Source organism: Oncorhynchus tshawytscha, unplaced genomic scaffold, assembly GCF_018296145.1.
Source record: "Oncorhynchus tshawytscha isolate Ot180627B unplaced genomic scaffold, Otsh_v2.0 Un_contig_2707_pilon_pilon, whole genome shotgun sequence".
Lineage (NCBI taxonomy): Eukaryota > Metazoa > Chordata > Actinopteri > Salmoniformes > Salmonidae > Oncorhynchus > Oncorhynchus tshawytscha.
Window position 1 is genome coordinate 210,873 of NW_024609594.1, and position 21,362 is coordinate 232,234.

The 21,362-nt window shown below is 38.1% G+C and overlaps 1 pseudogene; it reads left to right on the plus strand.

Annotated features, from left to right (window-relative positions):
- The window catches only part of LOC112240741, a 163,639-nt pseudogene that overhangs the window by 133,356 nt on the left and 8,921 nt on the right, over positions 1-21,362 (plus strand).

Genomic DNA, 21,362 nt, shown 5'->3' on the forward strand with positions numbered 1-21,362 from the left:
TAGGTCATGTGATAGGTTAGAGTTAGATAGGTTAGAGGTAGATAGACTAGGTCATATGATAGGTTAGAGTTAGATAGGTTAGAGGTAGATAGACTAGGACATGTGATAGGTTAGAGGTAGATAGACTAGGTCATGTGATAGGTTAGAGTTAGATAGGTTAGAGTTAGATAGGTTAGGTCATATGATAGGTTAGAGTTAGATAGGTTAGAGGTAGATAGACTAGGACATGTGATAGGTTAGAGTTAGATAGGTTAGAGTTAGATAGACTAGGTCATATGATAGGTTAGAGTTAGATAGACTAGGTCATATGATAGGTTAGAGGTAGATAGACTAGGTCATATGATAGGTTAGAGTTAGATAGACTAGGACATGTGATAGGTTAGAGTTAGATAGACTAGGTCATGTGATAGGTTAGAGGTAGATAGACTAGGTCATGTGATAGGTTAGAGTTAGATAGACTAGGTCATATGATAGGTTAGAGTTAGATAGACTAGGTCATATGATAGGTTAGAGTTATCTAGACTAGGTCATATGATAGGTTAGAGTTAGATAGACTAGGTCATATGATAGGTTAGAGTTAGATAGACTAGGTCATATGATAGGTTAGAGTTAGATAGACTAGGTCATATGATAGGTTAGAGTTAGATAGGTTAGAGGTAGATAGACTAGGACATGTGATAGGTTAGAGTTAGATAGGTTAGGTCATATGATAGGTTAGAGTTAGATAGGTTAGAGGTAGATAGGTTAGGTCATATGATAGGTTAGAGTTAGATAGGTTAGGTCATATGATAGGTTAGAGTTAGATAGGTTAGAGGTAGATAGGTTAGGTCATATGATAGGTTAGAGTTAGATAGACTAGGTCATGTGATAGGTTAGAGGTAGATAGGTTAGGTCATATGATAGGTTAGAGTTAGATAGGTTAGGTCATATGATAGGTTAGAGTTAGATAGGTTAGAGGTAGATAGGTTAGGTCATATGATAGGTTAGAGTTAGATAGACTAGGTCATGTGATAGGTTAGAGTTAGATAGACTAGGTCATATGATAGGTTAGAGTTAGATAGGTTAGAGTTAGATAGACTAGGACATGTGATAGGTTAGAGTTAGATAGACTAGGTCATGTGATAGGTTAGAGTTAGATAGACTAGGTCATGTGATAGGTTAGAGTTAGATAGACTAGGTCATGTGATAGGTTAGAGTAGATAGACTAGGACATATGATAGGTTAGAGTTAGATAGACTAGGTCATGTGATAGGTTAGAGTTAGATAGACTAGGTCATGTGATAGGTTAGAGGTAGATAGACTAGGTCATGTGATAGGTTAGAGTTAGATAGACTAGGTCATGTGATAGGTTAGAGTTAGAGGTAGATAGACTAGGTCATATGATAGGTTAGAGTTTAGACTAGGTCATATGATAGGTTAGACTAGGTCATATGATAGGTTAGAGTTAGATAGACTAGGTCATATGATAGGTTAGAGTTAGATAGACTAGGTCATATGATAGGTTAGAGTTAGATAGACTAGGTCATATGATAGGTTAGATAGAGACTAGGTCATGTGATAGGTTAGAGTTAGATAGACTAGGTCATGTGATAGGTTAGAGTAGATAGACTAGGTCATAGATAGGTTAGAGTTAGATAGACTAGGACATGTGATAGGTTAGAGTTAGATAGACTAGGTCATGTGATAGGTTAGAGTTAGAGTTAGACTAGGTTAGAGGTAGATAGACTAGGTCATGTGATAGGTTAGAGTTAGATAGACTAGGTCATGTGATAGGTTAGAGTTAGATAGACTAGGTCATGTGATAGGTTAGAGTTAGATAGACTAGGATAGAGGTTAGAGGTAGACATGTGATAGGTTAGAGTTAGATAGACTAGGACATGTGATAGGTTAGAGTTAGATAGACTAGGTCATGTGATAGGTTAGAGTTAGTTAGATAGACTAGGACATATGATAGGTTAGAGTTAGATAGACTAGGACATGTGATAGGTTAGAGTTAGATAGACTAGGTCATGTGATAGGTTAGAGTTAGATAGACTAGGTCATGTGATAGGTTAGAGTTAGATAGACTAGGTCATGATGATAGGTTAGAGTTAGATAGAGGTCATGTGAGGTTAGATAGACTAGGTCATATGATAGGTTAGAGTTAGATAGACTAGGTCATATGATAGGTTAGAGTAGATAGACTAGGTCATATGATAGGTTAGAGTTAGATAGACTAGGACATGTGATAGGTTAGAGTTAGATAGACTAGGACATGTGATAGGTTAGAGTTAGATAGACTAGGTCATGTGATAGGTTAGAGGTAGATAGGTTAGAGTTAGATAGACTAGGTCATGTGATAGGTTAGAGTTAGATAGACTAGGTCATATGATAGGTTAGAGGTAGATAGACTAGGTCATGTGATAGGTTAGAGTTAGATAGACTAGGTCATATGATAGGTTAGAGGTAGATAGACTAGGTCATATGATAGGTTAGAGTTAGATAGACTAGGTCATGTGATAGGTTAGAGGTAGATAGACTAGGTCATGTGATAGGTTAGAGGTAGATAGACTAGGTCATGTGATAGGTTAGAGTTAGATAGACTAGGTCATATGATAGGTTAGAGTTAGATAGGTTAGAGGTAGATAGACTAGGTCATATGATAGGTTAGAGTTAGATAGGTTAGAGGTAGATAGACTAGGTCATATGATAGGTTAGAGTTAGATAGACTAGGTCATGTGATAGGTTAGAGTTAGATAGACTAGGACATATGATAGGTTAGAGGTAGATAGACTAGGTCATGTGATAGGTTAGAGTTAGATAGACTAGGTCATATGATAGGTTAGAGTTAGATAGACTAGGTCATGTGATAGGTTAGAGTTAGATAGACTAGGTCATATGATAGGAGTTAGATATGTTAGAGTTAGATAGACTAGGTCATGTGATAGGTTAGAGTTAGATAGACTAGGTCATATGATAGGTTAGAGTTAGATAGACTAGGTCATATGATAGGTTAGAGTTAGATAGACTAGGTCATGTGATAGGTTAGAGTTAGATAGACTAGGTCATATGATAGGTTAGAGTTAGATAGACTAGGACATGTGATAGGTTAGAGTTAGATAGACTAGGTCATGTGATAGGTTAGAGTTAGATAGGTTAGGTCATATGATAGGTTAGAGTTAGATAGGTTAGAGTTAGATAGACTAGGACATGTGATAGGTTAGAGTTAGATAGACTAGGACATGTGATAGGTTAGAGTTAGATAGGCTAGAGGTAGATAGACTAGGTCATGTGATAGGCTAGAGTTAGATAGACTAGGTCATATGATAGGTTAGAGGTAGATAGACTAGGACATATGATAGGTTAGAGTTAGATAGACTAGGTCATATGATAGGTTAGAGTTAGATAGACTAGGTCATGTGATAGGTTAGAGGTAGATAGACTAGGTCATATGATAGGTTAGAGTTAGATAGACTAGGTCATATGATAGGTTAGAGGTAGATAGACTAGGTCATGTGATAGGTTAGAGTTAGATAGACTAGGTCATATGATAGGTTAGAGGTAGATAGACTAGGTCATGTGATAGGTTAGAGGTAGATAGACTAGGTCATATGATAGGTTAGAGGTAGATAGACTAGGTCATATGATAGGTTAGGTTAGGTCATGTTAGATAGACTAGGACATGTGATAGGTTAGAGTTAGATAGACTAGGTCATGTGATAGGTTAGAGTTAGATAGACTAGACTAGGTCATATGATAGGTTAGAGTTAGATAGGTTAGGTCAGATAGATAGGTTATGAGGTTAGAGTTAGATAGGTTAGAGGTAGATAGACTAGGTCATATGATAGGTTAGAGTTAGATAGACTAGGTCATGTGATAGGTTAGAGGTAGATAGACTAGGTCATATGATAGGTTAGAGGTAGATAGACTAGGTCATATGATAGGTTAGAGGTAGATAGACTAGGTCATATGATAGGTTAGAGTTAGATAGACTAGGTCATGTGATAGGTTAGAGTTAGATAGACTAGGTCATATGATAGGTTAGAGTTAGATAGGTTAGAGTTAGATAGACTAGGACATGTGATAGGTTAGAGTTAGATAGACTAGGTCATGTGATAGGTTAGAGTTAGATAGACTAGGTCATGTGATAGGTTAGAGGTAGATAGACTAGGACATGTGATAGGTTAGAGTTAGATAGACTAGGACATATGATAGGTTAGAGTAGATAGACTAGGACATGTGATAGGTTAGAGTTAGATAGACTAGGTCATGTGATAGGTTAGAGTTAGATAGACTAGGTCATATGATAGTTAGAGTTTAGGTTAGAGTTAGATAGACTAGGTCATATGATAGGTTAGAGTTAGATAGACTAGGTCATGTGATAGGTTAGAGTTAGATAGACTAGGTCATGTGATAGGTTAGAGTTAGATAGACTAGGTCATGTGATAGGTTAGAGGTAGATAGACTAGGTCATATGATAGGTTAGAGTTAGATAGACTAGGTCATGTGATAGGTTAGGTTAGATAGGCATTAGATAGACTAGGACATGTGATAGGTTAGAGTTAGATAGACTAGGTCATATGATAGGTTAGAGTTAGATAGGTTAGAGTTAGATAGACTAGGACATGTGATAGGTTAGAGTTAGATAGACTAGGTCATGTGATAGGTTAGAGTTAGATAGGTTAGAGTTAGATAGACTAGGACATGTGATAGGTTAGAGTTAGATAGACTAGGACATGTGATAGGTTAGAGTTAGATAGACTAGGTCATGTGATAGGTTAGAGTTAGATAGGTTAGAGTTAGATAGACTAGGTCATGTGATAGGTTAGAGTTAGATAGACTAGGACATGTGATAGGTTAGAGTTAGATAGACTAGGTCATGTGATAGGTTAGAGGTAGATAGACTAGGTCATGTGATAGGTTAGAGTTAGATAGACTAGGTCATGTGATAGGTTAGAGTTAGATAGACTAGGTCATGTGATAGGTTAGAGTTAGATAGACTAGGACATATGATAGGTTAGAGGTAGATAGACTAGGACATGTGATAGGTTAGAGTTAGAGATAGGACTAGATAGACTCATGTGATAGGTTAGAGTTAGATAGACTAGGTCATGTGATAGGTTAGAGTTAGATAGACTAGGTCATATGATAGGGTAGATAGTTAGAGTTAGATAGACTAGGACATGTGATAGGTTAGAGTTAGATAGACTAGGTCATGTGATAGGTTAGAGTTAGATAGGTTAGAGTTAGATAGGTTAGGTCATATGATAGGTTAGAGTTAGATAGGTTAGAGGTAGATAGGTTAGAGGTAGATAGACTAGGTCATGTGATAGGTTAGAGGTAGATAGACTAGGACATGTGATAGGTTAGAGTTAGATAGACTAGGTCATATGATAGGTTAGAGTTAGATAGGTTAGAGGTAGATAGACTAGGTCATATGATAGGTTAGAGTTAGATAGACTAGGTCATATGATAGGTTAGAGTTAGATAGACTAGGTCATGTGATAGGTTAGAGTTAGATAGACTAGGTCATGTGATAGGTTAGAGTTAGAGGTTAGAGTTAGATAGGTTAGAGTTAGATAGACTAGGTCATGTGATAGGTTAGAGTTAGATAGACTAGGTCATGTGATAGGTTAGAGTTAGATAGGTTAGAGTTAGATAGACTAGGTCATGTGATAGGTTAGAGTTAGATAGACTAGGTCATGTGATAGGTTAGAGGTAGATAGACTAGGACATGTGATAGGTTAGAGTTAGATAGACTAGGTCATGTGATAGGTTAGAGTTAGATAGACTAGGTCATGTGATAGGTTAGGTTAGAGGTTAGAGTTAGAGACTAGGACATGTGATAGGTTAGAGTTAGATAGACTAGGTCATATGATAGGTTAGGTTAGATAGGTTAGATAGATAGACTAGGTCATATGATAGGTTAGAGTTAGATAGACTAGGTCATGTGATAGGTTAGAGTAGATAGACTAGGTCATATGATAGGTTAGAGTTAGATAGGTTAGAGTTAGATAGACTAGGTCATATGATAGGTTAGAGTTAGATAGACTAGGTCATGTGATAGGTTAGAGTTAGATAGACTAGGTCATATGATAGGTTAGAGTAGAGTTAGAGTTAGATAGACTAGGTCATATGATAGGTTAGAGTTAGATAGACTAGGTCATATGATAGGTTAGAGGTAGATAGACTAGGTCATATGATAGGTTAGGTTAGGTTAGAGTTAGATAGACTAGGTCATATGATAGGTTAGAGTTAGATAGACTAGGTCATAGGTTAGAGTTAGATAGGTTAGAGTTAGATAGACTAGGTCATATGATAGGTTAGAGTTAGATAGACTAGGTCATGTGATAGGTTAGAGGTCATATGATAGGTTAGAGTTAGATAGACTAGGTCATATGATAGGTTAGAGTTAGATAGACTAGGTCATGATGGTTAGATAGAGTTAGATAGACTAGGTCATGTGATAGGTTAGAGTTAGATAGACTAGGTCATGTGATAGGTTAGAGGTAGATAGACTAGGTCATGTGATAGGTTAGAGTTAGATAGACTAGGACATGTGATAGGTTAGAGTTAGATAGACTAGGTCATGTGATAGGTTAGAGGTAGATAGACTAGGTCATGTGATAGGTTAGAGGTAGATAGACTAGGACATGTGATAGGTTAGAGTTAGATAGACTAGGACATGTGATAGGTTAGAGTTAGATAGACTAGGTCATGTGATAGGTTAGAGGTAGATAGACTAGGTCATGTGATAGGTTAGAGGTAGATAGACTAGGTCATGTGATAGGTTAGAGTTAGATAGACTAGGACATGTGATAGGTTAGAGGTAGATAGACTAGGTCATATGATAGGTTAGAGGTAGATAGACTAGGTCATGTGATAGGTTAGAGTTAGATAGACTAGGTCATGTGATAGGTTAGAGGTAGATAGACTAGGTCATGTGATAGGTTAGAGTTAGATAGGTTAGAGTTAGATAGACTAGGACATGTGATAGGTTCGAGTTAGATAGACTAGGACATGTGCTAGGTTAGAGTTAGATAGACTAGGTCATATGATAGGTTAGAGTTAGATAGACTAGGTCATATGATAGGTTAGAGGTAGATAGACTAGGTCATGTGATAGGTTAGAGTTAGATAGGTTAGAGTTAGATAGACTAGGTCATATGATAGGTTAGAGTTAGATAGGTTAGAGGTAGATAGACTAGGTCATATGATAGGTTAGAGTTAGATAGACTAGGTCATATGATAGGTTAGAGGTAGATAGACTAGGACATATGATAGGTTAGAGTTAGATAGGTTAGAGTTAGATAGACTAGGTCATATGATAGGTTAGAGTTAGATAGGTTAGAGTTAGATAGACTAGGTCATGTGATAGGCTAGAGTTAGATAGACTAGGTCATATGATAGGTTAGAGGTAGATAGACTAGGACATATGATAGGTTAGAGTTAGATAGACTAGGTCATGTGATAGGTTAGAGGTAGATAGACTAGGTCATGTGATAGGTTAGAGTTAGATAGACTAGGTCATATGATAGGTTAGAGTTAGATAGACTAGGTCATGTGATAGGTTAGAGTTAGATAGACTAGGTCATGTGATAGGTTAGAGGTAGATAGACTAGGTCATGTGATAGGTTAGAGTTAGATAGACTAGGTCATGTGATAGGTTAGAGTTAGATAGACTAGGTCATGTGATAGGTTAGAGTTAGATAGACTAGGTCATATGATAGGTTAGAGTTAGATAGACTAGGACATATGATAGGTTAGAGGTAGATAGACTAGGTCATGTGATAGGTTAGAGGTAGATAGACTAGGTCATGTGATAGGTTAGAGGTAGATAGACTAGGACATATGATAGGTTAGAGTTAGATAGACTAGGACATATGATAGGTTAGAGTTAGATAGACTAGGTCATATGATAGGTTAGAGTTAGATAGACTAGGACATGTGATAGGTTAGAGTTAGATAGACTAGGTCATGTGATAGGTTAGAGGTAGATAGACTAGGTCATGTGATAGGTTAGAGTTAGATAGGTTAGGTCATATGATAGGTTAGAGTTAGATAGGTTAGAGTTAGATAGACTAGGACATGTGATAGGTTAGAGTTAGATAGACTAGGACATGTGATAGGTTAGAGTTAGATAGGTTAGAGTTAGATAGACTAGGTCATATGATAGGTTAGAGTTAGATAGGCTAGAGGTAGATAGACTAGGTCATGTGATAGGCTAGAGTTAGATAGACTAGGTCATATGATAGGTTAGAGGTAGATAGACTAGGACATATGATAGGTTAGAGTTAGATAGACTAGGTCATGTGATAGGTTAGAGGTAGATAGACTAGGACATGTGATAGGTTAGAGTTAGATAGACTAGGACATGTGTAGGTTAGAGTTAGATAGACTAGGACATGTGATAGGTTAGAGGTAGATAGACTAGGTCATGTGATAGGTTAGAGTTAGATAGACTAGGACATGTGATAGGTTAGAGTTAGATAGACTAGGACAGATAGGTTAGAGGTAGATAGACTAGGACATGTGATAGGTTAGAGTTAGATAGACTAGGTCATGTGATAGGTTAGAGTTAGATAGACTAGGTCATATGATAGGTTAGAGTTAGATAGACTAGGTCATATGAGGTTAGACTAGGTCATGTGATAGGTTAGAGTTAGATAGACTAGGTCATATGATAGGTTAGAGTTAGATAGACTAGGTCATAGATAGACTAGGTCATATGATAGGTTAGAGGTAGATAGACTAGGTCATATGATAGGTTAGAGTTAGATAGACTAGGTCATATGATAGGTTAGAGTTAGATAGACTAGGTCATGTGATAGGTTAGAGTTAGATAGACTAGGTCATATGATAGGTTAGAGTTAGATAGACTAGGACATATGATAGGTTAGAGTTAGATAGAGGTCTAGGTTAGAGTTAGGACTAGGTCATGTGATAGGTTAGAGGTAGATAGACTAGGACATGTGATAGGTTAGAGTTAGATAGACTAGGACATATGATAGGTTAGAGTTAGATAGACTAGGACATATGATAGGTTAGAGTTAGATAGACTAGGTCATGTGATAGGTTAGAGTTAGATAGACTAGGTCATGTGATAGGTTAGAGTTAGATAGACTAGGTCATGTGATAGGTTAGAGTTAGATAGACTAGGTCATATGACTAGGTTGTGATAGGTTAGAGTTAGAGGTTAGAGTTAGATAGACTAGGTCATATGATAGGTTAGAGGTAGATAGACTAGGTCATATGATAGGTTTAGATAGACTAGGTCATATGATAGGTTAGAGTTAGATAGACTAGGTCATATGATAGGTTAGAGTTAGATAGACTAGGTCATATGATAGGTTAGAGTTAGATAGACTAGGTCATATGATAGGTTAGAGTTAGATAGACTAGGTCATGTGATAGGTTAGAGGTAGATAGACTAGGTCATATGATAGGTTAGAGTTAGCTAGACTAGGTCATATGATAGGTTAGAGTTAGATAGACTAGGTCATATGATAGGTTAGAGTTAGATAGACTAGGTCATGTGATAGGTTAGAGGTAGATAAACTAGGTCATATGATAGGTTAGAGGTAGATAGACTAGGTCATGTGATAGGTTAGAGTTAGACAGGTTAGAGTTAGATAGACTAAGTCATATGATAGGTTAGAGTTAGATAGGTTAGAGTTAGATAGACTAGGTCATATGATAGGTTAGAGTTAGAGGTAGATAGACTAGGTCATATGATAGGTTAGAGTTAGATAGGTTAGAGGTAGATAGACTAGGTCATATGATAGGTTAGAGTTAGATAGACTAGGTAATGTGATAGGTTAGAGGTAGATAGACTAGGTCATATGATAGGTTAGAGGTAGATAGACTAGGTCATATGATAGGTTAGAGGTAGATAGACTAGGTCATATGATAGGTTAGAGTTAGATAGACTAGGTCATATGATAGGTTAGAGGTAGATAGACTAGGTCATATGATAGGTTAGAGTTAGATATGTTAGAGTTAGATAGACTAGGACATGTGATAGGTTAGAGTTAGATAGACTAGGTCATGTGATAGGTTAGAGTTAGATAGACTAGGTCATGTGATAGGTTAGAGGTAGATAGACTAGGACATGTGATAGGTTAGAGTTAGATAGACTAGGACATATGATAGGTTAGAGGTAGATAGACTAGGACATGTGATAGGTTAGAGTTAGATAGACTAGGTCATGTGATAGGTTAGAGGTAGATAGACTAGGTCATGTGAGGTTAGGTTAGGTTAGAGTTAGATAGACTAGGTCATGTGATAGGTTAGAGTTAGATAGACTAGGTCATGTGATAGGTTAGAGTTAGATAGACTAGGTCATGTGATAGGTTAGAGTTAGATAGACTAGGTCATGTGATAGGTTAGAGTTAGATAGACTAGGTCATGTGATAGGTTAGAGTTAGATAGACTAGGTCATGTGATAGGTTAGAGTTAGAGGCATGAGTTAGATAGACTAGGTCATGTGATAGGTTAGAGTTAGATAGACTAGGTCATGTGATAGGTTAGAGTTAGATAGGTTAGAGTTAGATAGACTAGGACATGTGATAGGTTAGAGTTAGATAGACTAGGTCATGTGATAGGTTAGAGTTAGATAGAGTTAGATAGACTAGGACATGTGATAGGTTAGAGTTAGATAGACTAGGTCATGTGATAGGTTAGAGTTAGATAGACTAGGTCATGTGATAGGTTAGGTTAGAGTTAGATAGACTAGGACATGTGATAGGTTAGAGTTAGATAGACTAGGTCATGTGATAGGTTAGAGTTAGATAGACTAGGTCATGTGATAGGTTAGAGTTAGATAGACTAGGTCATGTGATAGGTTAGAGTTAGATAGACTAGGTCATGTGATAGGTTAGAGTTAGATAGACTAGGTCATGTGATAGGTTAGGTTAGACTAGGACATATGATAGGTTAGAGGTAGATAGACTAGGACATGTGATAGGTTAGAGTTAGATAGACTAGGACATATGATAGGTTAGAGGTAGATAGACTAGGACATGTGATAGGTTAGAGTTAGATAGACTAGGTCATGTGATAGGTTAGAGTTAGATAGACTAGGTCATATGATAGGTTAGGTTAGGTTAGAGTTAGATAGACTAGGACATGTGATAGGTTAGAGTTAGATAGACTAGGTCATGTGATAGGTTAGAGGTTAGAGGTAGATAGACTAGGTCATGTGATAGGTTAGAGTTAGATAGACTAGGTCATATGATAGGTTAGAGTTAGATAGACTAGGTCATGTGATAGGTTAGAGTTAGATAGACTAGGTCATTGATAGGTTAGAGTTAGATAGACTAGGTCATATGATAGGTTAGTTAGAGGTTTAGATAGACTAGGTCATGTGATAGGTTAGAGTTAGATAGACTAGGTCATATGATAGGTTAGAGTTAGATAGACTAGGTCATGTGATAGGTTAGAGTTAGATAGACTAGGTCATGTGATAGGTTAGAGTTAGATAGTTAGAGTTAGATAGGTTAGAGTTAGATAGACTAGGTCATGTGATAGGTTAGAGTTAGATAGACTAGGTCACATATGATAGGTTAGAGTTAGATAGACTAGGTCATGTGATAGGTTAGAGTTAGATAGACTAGGTCATGTGATAGGTTAGAGGTAGATAGACTAGGACATGTGATAGGTTAGAGTTAGATAGACTAGGTCATGTGATAGGTTAGAGTTAGATAGACTAGGTCATGTGATAGGTTAGAGTTTAGGTTAGAGTTAGATAGACTAGGACATATGATAGGTTAGAGTTAGATAGACTAGGTCATATGATATAGGTTAGAGAGTTAGATAGACTAGGTCATATGATAGGTTAGAGTTAGATAGACTAGGTCATGTGATAGGTTAGAGTTAGATAGACTAGGTCATATGATAGGTTAGAGTTAGATAGGTTAGAGTTAGATAGACTAGGTCATATGATAGGTTAGAGTTAGATAGACTAGGTCATGATGATAGGTTAGAGTTAGATAGACTAGGTCATATGATAGGTTAGATAGATAGGTTAGAGTTAGATAGACTAGGTCATATGATAGGTTAGAGTTAGATAGACTAGGTCATGTGATAGGTTAGAGTTAGATAGACTAGGTCATATGATAGGTTAGTTAGATAGGTTAGAGTTAGATAGACTAGGTCATATGATAGGTTAGAGTTAGATAGACTAGGTCATGTGATAGGTTATGTTAGATAGGTTAGAGTTAGATAGACTAGGTCATATGATAGGTTAGAGTTAGATAGACTAGGTCATATGATAGGTTAGAGTTAGATAGACTAGGTCATATGATAGGTTAGAGTTAGATAGACTAGGTCATGTGATAGGTTAGAGTTAGATAGGTTAGAGTTAGATAGACTAGGTCATGTGATAGGTTAGAGTTAGATAGACTAGGTCATGTGATAGGTTAGAGGTAGATAGACTAGGACATGTGATAGAGTTAGATAGACTAGGACATGTGATAGGTTAGAGTTAGATAGACTAGGACATGTGATAGGTTAGAGGTAGATAGACTAGGTCATGTGATAGGTTAGAGTTAGATAGACTAGGACATGTGATAGGTTAGAGTTAGATAGACTAGGTCATGTGATAGGTTAGAGGTAGATAGACTAGGTCATGTGATAGGTTAGAGTTAGATAGACTAGGACATGTGATAGGTTAGAGTTAGATAGACTAGGTCATGTGATAGGTTAGAGTTAGATAGACTAGGACATGTGATAGGTTAGATAGATAGACTAGGTCATATGATAGGTTAGAGGTAGATAGACTAGGTCATATGATAGGTTAGAGGTAGATAGACTAGGTCATATGATAGGTTAGAGGTAGATAGACTAGGTCATGTGATAGGTTAGAGTTAGATAGGTTAGAGTTAGATAGACTAGGTCATATGATAGGTTAGAGTTAGATAGACTAGGTCATATGATAGGTTAGAGTTAGATAGACTAGGTCATATGATAGGTTAGAGGTAGATAGACTAGGTCATATGATAGGTTAGAGTTAGATAGACTAGGTCATGTGATAGGTTAGAGGTTTAGATAGACTAGGTCATATGATAGGTTAGAGTTAGATAGACTAGGTCATATGATAGGTTAGAGTTAGATAGACTAGGTCATATGATAGGTTAGAGTTAGATAGGTTAGAGGTAGATAGACTAGGACATATGATAGGTTAGAGTTAGATAGACTAGGTCATATGATAGGTTAGAGGTAGATATACTAGGTCATATGATAGGTTAGAGTTAGATAGGTTAGAGTTAGATAGACCAGGTCATGTGATAGGTTAGAGGTAGATAGACTAGGTCATATGATAGGTTAGAGTTAGATAGACTAGGACATGTGATAGGTTAGAGTTAGATAGACTAGGTCATGTGATAGGTTAGAGGTAGATAGACTAGGTCATGTGATAGGTTAGAGTTAGATAGACTAGGTCATGTGATAGGTTAGAGTTAGATAGACTAGGTCATGTGATAGGTTAGAGGTAGATAGACTAGGTCATGTGATAGGTTAGAGTTAGATAGACTAGGTCATGTGATAGGTTAGAGGTAGATAGACTAGGTCATGTGATAGGTTAGAGTTAGATAGACTAGGTCATGTGATAGGTTAGAGTTAGATAGACTAGGTCATGTGATAGGTTAGAGTTAGATAGACTAGGACATGTGATAGGTTAGAGGTAGATAGACTAGGTCATGTGATAGGTTAGAGTTAGATAGACTAGGTCATGTGATAGGTTAGAGTTAGATAGACTAGGACATATGATAGGTTAGAGGTAGATAGACTAGGACATGTGATAGGTTAGAGTTAGATAGACTAGGTCATGTGATAGGTTAGAGTTAGATAGACTAGGTCATATGATAGGTTAGAGTTAGATAGACTAGGACATGTGATAGGTTAGAGTTAGATAGGTTAGAGGTAGATAGACTAGGTCATATGATAGGTTAGAGTTAGATAGACTAGGTCATATGATAGGTTAGAGTTAGATAGACTAGGTCATGTGATAGGTTAGAGTTAGATAGGTTAGAGTTAGATAGACTAGGACATATGATAGGTTAGAGTTAGATAGACTAGGTCATGTGATAGGTTAGAGTTAGATAGGTTAGAGTTAGATAGACTAGGTCATATGATAGGTTAGAGTTAGATAGACTAGGTCATGTGATAGGTTAGAGTTAGATAGGTTAGAGTTAGATAGACTAGGTCATATGATAGGTTAGAGTTAGATAGACTAGGTCATGTGATAGGTTAGAGTTAGATAGACTAGGACATGTGATAGGTTAGAGTTAGATAGACTAGGACATGTGATAGGTTAGAGTTAGATAGACTAGGACATGTGATAGGTTAGAGTTAGATAGACTAGGTCATGTGATAGGTTAGAGTTAGATAGACTAGGACATGTGATAGGTTAGAGTTAGATAGACTAGGACATGTGATAGGTTAGATAGACTAGGTCATGTGATAGGTTAGAGTTAGATAGACTAGGACATGTGATAGGTTAGAGGTAGATAGACTAGGTCATGTGATAGGTTAGAGGTAGATAGACTAGGACATGTGATAGGTTAGAGTTAGATAGACTAGGTCATATGATAGGTTAGAGGTAGATAGACTAGGTCATGTGATAGGTTAGAGTTAGATAGACTAGGTCATATGATAGGTTAGAGTTAGATAGACTAGGTCATGTGATAGGTTAGAGTTAGATAGGTTAGAGTTAGATAGACTAGGTCATATGATAGGTTAGAGTTAGATAGACTAGGTCATATGATAGGTTAGAGGTAGATAGGTTAGAGGTAGATAGACTAGGTCATATGATAGGTTAGAGTTAGATAGACTAGGTCATGTGATAGGTTAGAGTTAGATAGGTTAGAGTTAGATAGACTAGGTCATATGATAGGTTAGAGTTAGATAGACTAGGTCATATGATAGGTTAGAGTTAGATAGACTAGGTCATATGATAGGTTAGAGTTAGATAGACTAGGTCATGTGATAGGTTAGAGGTAGATAGACTAGGTCATATGATAGGTTAGAGTTAGATAGACTAGGTCATATGATAGGTTAGAGTTAGATAGACTAGGTCATATGATAGGTTAGAGGTAGATAGACTAGGTCATATGATAGGTTAGAGTTAGATAGACTAGGTCATGTGATAGGTTAGAGGTAGATAGACTAGGTCATATGATAGGTTAGAGTTAGATAGACTAGGTCATATGATAGGTTAGAGTTAGATAGACTAGGTCATGTGATAGGTTAGAGTTAGATAGACTAGGTCATGTGATAGGTTAGAGTTAGATAGACTAGGTCATATGATAGGTTAGAGTTAGATAGACTAGGTCATGTGATAGGTTAGAGGTAGATAGACTAGGTCATGTGATAGGTTAGAGTTAGATAGACTAGGTCATGTGATAGGTTAGAGGTAGATAGACTAGGTCATGTGATAGGTTAGAGGTAGATAGACTAGGTCATGTGATAGGTTAGAGTTAGATAGACTAGGTCATATGATAGGTTAGAGTTAGATAGACTAGGACATGTGATAGGTTAGAGTTAGATAGACTAGGTCATGTGATAGGTTAGAGTTAGATAGACTAGGTCATGTGATAGGTTAGAGTTAGATAGACTAGGTCATATGATAGGTTAGAGTTAGATAGACTAGGTCATATGATAGGTTAGAGTTAGATAGACTAGGTCATGTGATAGGTTAGAGTTAGATAGACTAGGTCATATGATAGGTTAGAGTTAGATAGACTAGGTCATGTGATAGGTTAGAGGTAGATAGACTAGGTCATGTGATAGGTTAGAGTTAGATAGACTAGGTCATGTGATAGGTTAGAGTTAGATAGACTAGGTCATGTGATAGGTTAGAGGTAGATAGACTAGGTCATGTGATAGGTTAGAGGTAGATAGACTAGGACATGTGATAGGTTAGAGTTAGATAGACTAGGTCATGTGATAGGTTAGAGGTAGATAGACTAGGTCATGTGATAGGTTAGAGTTAGATAGACTAGGTCATGTGATAGGTTAGAGTTAGATAGGTTAGAGTTAGATAGACTAGGTCATGTGATAGGTTAGAGGTAGATAGACTAGGTCATGTGAGGTTAGAGTTTAGGTTAGAGTTAGATAGACTAGGTCATATGATAGGTTAGAGGTAGATAGACTAGGTCATGTGATAGGTTAGAGGTAGATAGACTAGGTCATAGAGTTGATAGGTTAGAGTTAGATAGACTAGGTCATGTGATAGGTTAGAGGTAGATAGACTAGGTCATGTGATAGGTTAGAGTTAGATAGGTTAGAGTTAGATAGACTAGGTCATATGATAGGTTAGAGGTAGATAGACTAGGTCATGTGATAGGTTAGAGGTAGATAGGTCACTAGGTCAGTTAGATAGGTTAGAGTTAGATAGGTTAGAGTTAGATAGACTAGGTCATGTGATAGGTTAGAGTTAGATAGACTAGGTCATGTGATAGGTTAGAGGTAGATAGACTAGGTCATGTGATAGGTTAGAGTTAGATAGACTAGGTCATATGATAGGTTAGAGTTAGATAGACTAGGTCATATGATAGGTTAGAGTTAGATAGACTAGGACATATGATAGGTTAGAGGTAGATAGACTAGGTCATATGATAGGTTAGAGTTAGATAGACTAGGACATGTGATAGGTTAGAGGTAGATAGACTAGGTCATATGATAGGTTAGAGTTAGATAGACTAGGACATGTGATAGGTTAGAGGTAGATAGACTAGGTCATATGATGGGTTAGAGTTAGATAGACTAGGACATGTGATAGGTTAGAGTTAGATAGACTAGGTCATATGATAGGTTAGAGTTAGATAGACTAGGTCATGTGATAGGTTAGAGTTAGATAGACTAGGTCATGTGATAGGTTAGAGTTAGATAGACTAGGTCATGTGATAGGTTAGAGGTAGATAGACTAGGTCATGTGATAGGTTAGAGTTAGATAGACTAGGACATATGATAGGTTAGAGTTAGATAGACTAGGTCATGTGATAGGTTAGAGTTAGATAGACTAGGTCATATGATAGGTTAGAGTTAGATAGACTAGGTCATGTGATAGGTTAGAGGTAGATAGACTAGGTCATGTGATAGGTTAGAGGTAGATAGACTAGGTCATGTGATAGGTTAGAGGTAGATAGACTAGGTCATGTGATAGGTTAGAGTTAGATAGACTAGGTCATGTGATAGGCTGATAGGTTAGAGGTAGATAGACTAGGTCATGTGATAGGTTAGAGTTAGATAGACTAGGTCATGTGATAGGTTAGAGGTAGATAGACTAGGTCATATGATAGGTTAGAGTTAGATAGACTAGGTCATGTGATAGGTTAGAGTTAGATAGACTAGGTCATGTGATAGGTTAGAGGTAGATAGACTAGGTCATGTGATAGGTTAGAGGTAGATAGACTAGGTCATGTGATAGGTTAGAGGTAGATAGACTAGGTCATGTGATAGGTTAGAGGTAGATAGACTAGGTCATGTGATAGGTTAGAGTTAGATAGACTAGGTCATGTGATAGGTTAGAGGTAGATAGACTAGGTCATGTGATAGGTTAGAGGTAGATAGACTAGGTCATGTGATAGGTTAGGTAGATAGACTAGGTCATGTGATAGGTTAGAGTAGATAGACTAGGTCATGTGATAGGTTAGAGGTAGATAGACTAGGTCATATGATAGGTTAGAGTTAGATAGACTAGGACATGTGATAGGTTAGAGGTAGATAGACTAGGTCATATGATAGGTTAGAGGTAGATAGACTAGGTCATATGATAGGTTAGAGTTAGATAGACTAGGTCATATGATAGGTTAGAGGTAGATAGACTAGGTCATATGATAGGTTAGAGGTAGATAGACTAGGTCATATGATAGGTTAGAGGTAGATAGACTAGGTCATATGATAGGTTAGAGGTAGATAGACTAGGACATGTGATAGGTTAGGTAGATAGACTAGGTCATATGATAGGTTAGAGGTAGATAGACTAGGACATGTGATAGGTTAGAGTTAGATGGTTTGGTTTTTCCTTTTTATAGAGCAAACCCCAGGCAGTGTGTGTGTGTGTGTGTGTGTGTGTGTAACTCCCAGTGTGTGTGTGTGTGTAACTGTGTGTGTGTGTGTGTGTGTGTGTGTGTGTGTGTGTGTGTGTGTGTGTGTGTGTGTGTTTCAGGAAAAGAGCTGAGGCAGAGGGAAGGAAGGCTAGTTTCCCCTGCAGCAAGGCCATGTCCTCTCACCATCCTACAGATCCTGTGGAGCTACGCAGAATCAACTTCCAGACCCCAGGTAGGCACAGACACACACACACACACACACACACACACACACACACACACACACACACACACACACACACACCATCCTACTGTTGCTGTGGAGCCATGCAGAATCAACTTCCAGACCCCAGGTAGGCTATACACACAGACACACACACACACACACACACACACACACACACACACACACACACACACCATCCTACTGTTGCTGTGGAGCCATGCAGAATCAACTTCCAGACCCCAGGTAGGCTATACACACACACACACACACACACACACACACACACCATCCTACTGTTGCTGTGGAGCCATGCAGAATCAACTTCCAGACCCCAGGTAGGCTATACACACAGACACACACACACACACACACACCATCCTACAGATCCTGTGGAGCTACGCAGAATCAACTTCCAGACCCCAGGTAGGCTATACACACACACACACACACACACACACACACACACACACACACACACACACACTGGTCTTCAGTGAGTTTTCTGGCTTGTTTCTTTTCCTTTCAGGAATTACCGTGTATCAGCTTTCCGTGGCTACTAGACGATTGTCAAGTTAGTCGATCTTTGTCCCCCTCTCTCTCTCTCTCTCTCTCTCTCTCTCTCTCTCTCTCTCTCTCTCTCTCTCTCTCTCTCTCTCTCTCTCTCTCTCTCTCTCTGTCTCTCTCTCTGTCTCTCTCTCCCTGTGTCTCTCTCTTCTTTTTTCTATATATATATTTTTTTTTTATCTTTTTTTCTCTCTCTCTCTCTCTTCCTCTCTCTCTCCCTGTCTCTCTCTCTCTCTCTCTCTCTCTCTCTCTCTCCTCTCTCTCTCTCTCTCTCTCTCTCTCTCTCTCTCTCTCTCCTCTCTCCCTGTCTCTCTCTCTCTCTGTCTCTCTCTCTGTCTCTCTCCCTGTGTCTCTCTATTCAATTTTTTTTATATATATATTTTTTTATCTCTCTCTCTTCCTCTCTCTCTCTCTCTCTCTCTCCTCTCTCTATTCAATTTTTTTTTTTTATCTCTCTCTTCCTCTCTCTCCCTCTGTCTCTCTCTCTCTCTCTCTCTCTCTTCTCTCTCTCTGTCTCTATCTCTCTCTGTCTCTCTCTCTCTCTCTCTCCCTGTGTCTCTCTATTCTGTTTTTTGTCTCTTTTTCTTGTTTCTTATCTCTCTCTCTTCTCTCTCTCTCTCCCTGTCTCTCTATCTGTCTCTTCTCTCTCTCTCTCTCTCTTCCTCTCTCTCTGTCTCTCTATCTCTCTCTGTCTCTCTCTCCCTCTCCCTGTCTCTCTCTCTCTCTGTCTCTCTCTCTGTCTCTCTCTCTCTGTGTCTCTCTCTCTCTCTTTCTCTCTCTTTTTTTTTCTCTCTCTCTCTCTCTGTCTCTCTCTCTCTCTCTCTCTCTCTCTCTCTCTCCCTGTCTCTCTCTCTCTGTCTCTCTCTCTGTCTCTCTCCTCTCTCCCTGTGTCTCTCTCTCTCAATCTCTCTAGTCTGTCTCTTCCTTTTTTTTTCTCTCTCTCTCTTCCTCTCTCTCTCTCTCTCTCTCTCTGTCTCTCTCTCTCTCTCTCTCTCTCTCTCTCTCTCTCTCTTCCTCTCTCTCTGTCTCTCTCTCTCTCTGTCTCTCTCTCTCCCTGTCTCTCTCTCTCTGTCTCTCTCTCTGTCTCTCTCCCTGTCTCTCTCTCTCTCTGTCTCTCTCTCTGTCTCTCTCCCTGTGTCTCTCTATCTCTCTCTCTCTCTCTGGCTAACTAACCTTCATATTGTTCATTCCATCCCCATTTCAGGAACAACCGCTTTGGAAAAATGGCAGAGTAATTTTAACATTCAAGGTGCTTAATATTCTGTCATGCAGAATAAGTTTGTTCTGTTTTGTTGCTGGACTCCTGAATAATTTTGATGCAGTATGAAGTCATTTGCTTTCATGACGTCTCCTGGATGTTTTTCTGAAGGCGTCTTCCTGTCCTGGGCCTGGAGTTTTTCCCCCCAAAACATCTTTAGTACTAAATTTACGGTTAAAAGCTTCGTAGGAGCATCATTAAATCTCAGAACTGTTTCCTAAAAACCATCGTTACGTAAAATTGTACTTGAAAACACTTTTGTCTTTTCCCGACTGCCTCAGACCATTCAACCGCTAAGTGTGTCGTTTTGTTTGTTTGGTTGTTGTTGTTGTTGTTTGCCCTTCCGCATAACTTTATACACAGAAGATCTCCGCTTAACGTAGAATCAACATGTTTATCTGTCTCTCTATGGCTGCTGATAACATAGAATCAAGATGTTTATCTGTCTCTCTCTATGGTCGCTGATAACATAGAATCAAGATGTTTATCTGTCTCTCTATGGCCGCTGATAACATAGAATCAAGATGTTTATCTGTCTCTCTATGGCTGCTGATAACATAGAATCAAGATGTTTATCTGTCTCTCTCTATGGCCGCTGATAACATAGAATCAACATGTTTATCTGTCTCTCTATGGCCGCTGATAACATAGAATCAACATGTTTATCTGTCTCTCTCTATGGCCGCTGATAACATAGAATCAAGATGTTTATCTGTCTCTCTCTATGGCTGCTGATAACATAGAATCATGTTTATCTGATGCTGATAACATAGAATCAAGATGTTTATCTGTCTCTCTCTATGGCCGCTGATAACATAGAATCAAGATGTTTATCTGTCTCTCTATGGCTGCTGATAACATAGAATCAAGATGTTTATCTGTCTCTCTCTATGGCCGCTGATAACATAGAATCAAGATGTTTATCTGTCTCTCTCTATGGCCGCTGATAACATAGAATCAAGATGTTTATCTGTCTCTCTCTATGGCCGCTGATAACATAGAATCAAGATGTTTATCTGTCTCTCTCTATGGCCGCTGATAACATAGAATCAAGATGTTTATCTGTCTCTCTCTATGGCCGCTGATAACATAGAATCAAGATGTTTATCTGTCTCTCTCTATGGCCGCTGATAACATAGAATCAACATGTTTATCTGTCTCTCTCTATGGCCGCTGATAACTTCAGAACAAAGATGTTTATCTGTCTCTCTCTATGGCCGCTGATAACATAGAATCAAGATGTTTATCTGTCTCTCTCTATGGCCGCTGATAACATAGAATCAAGA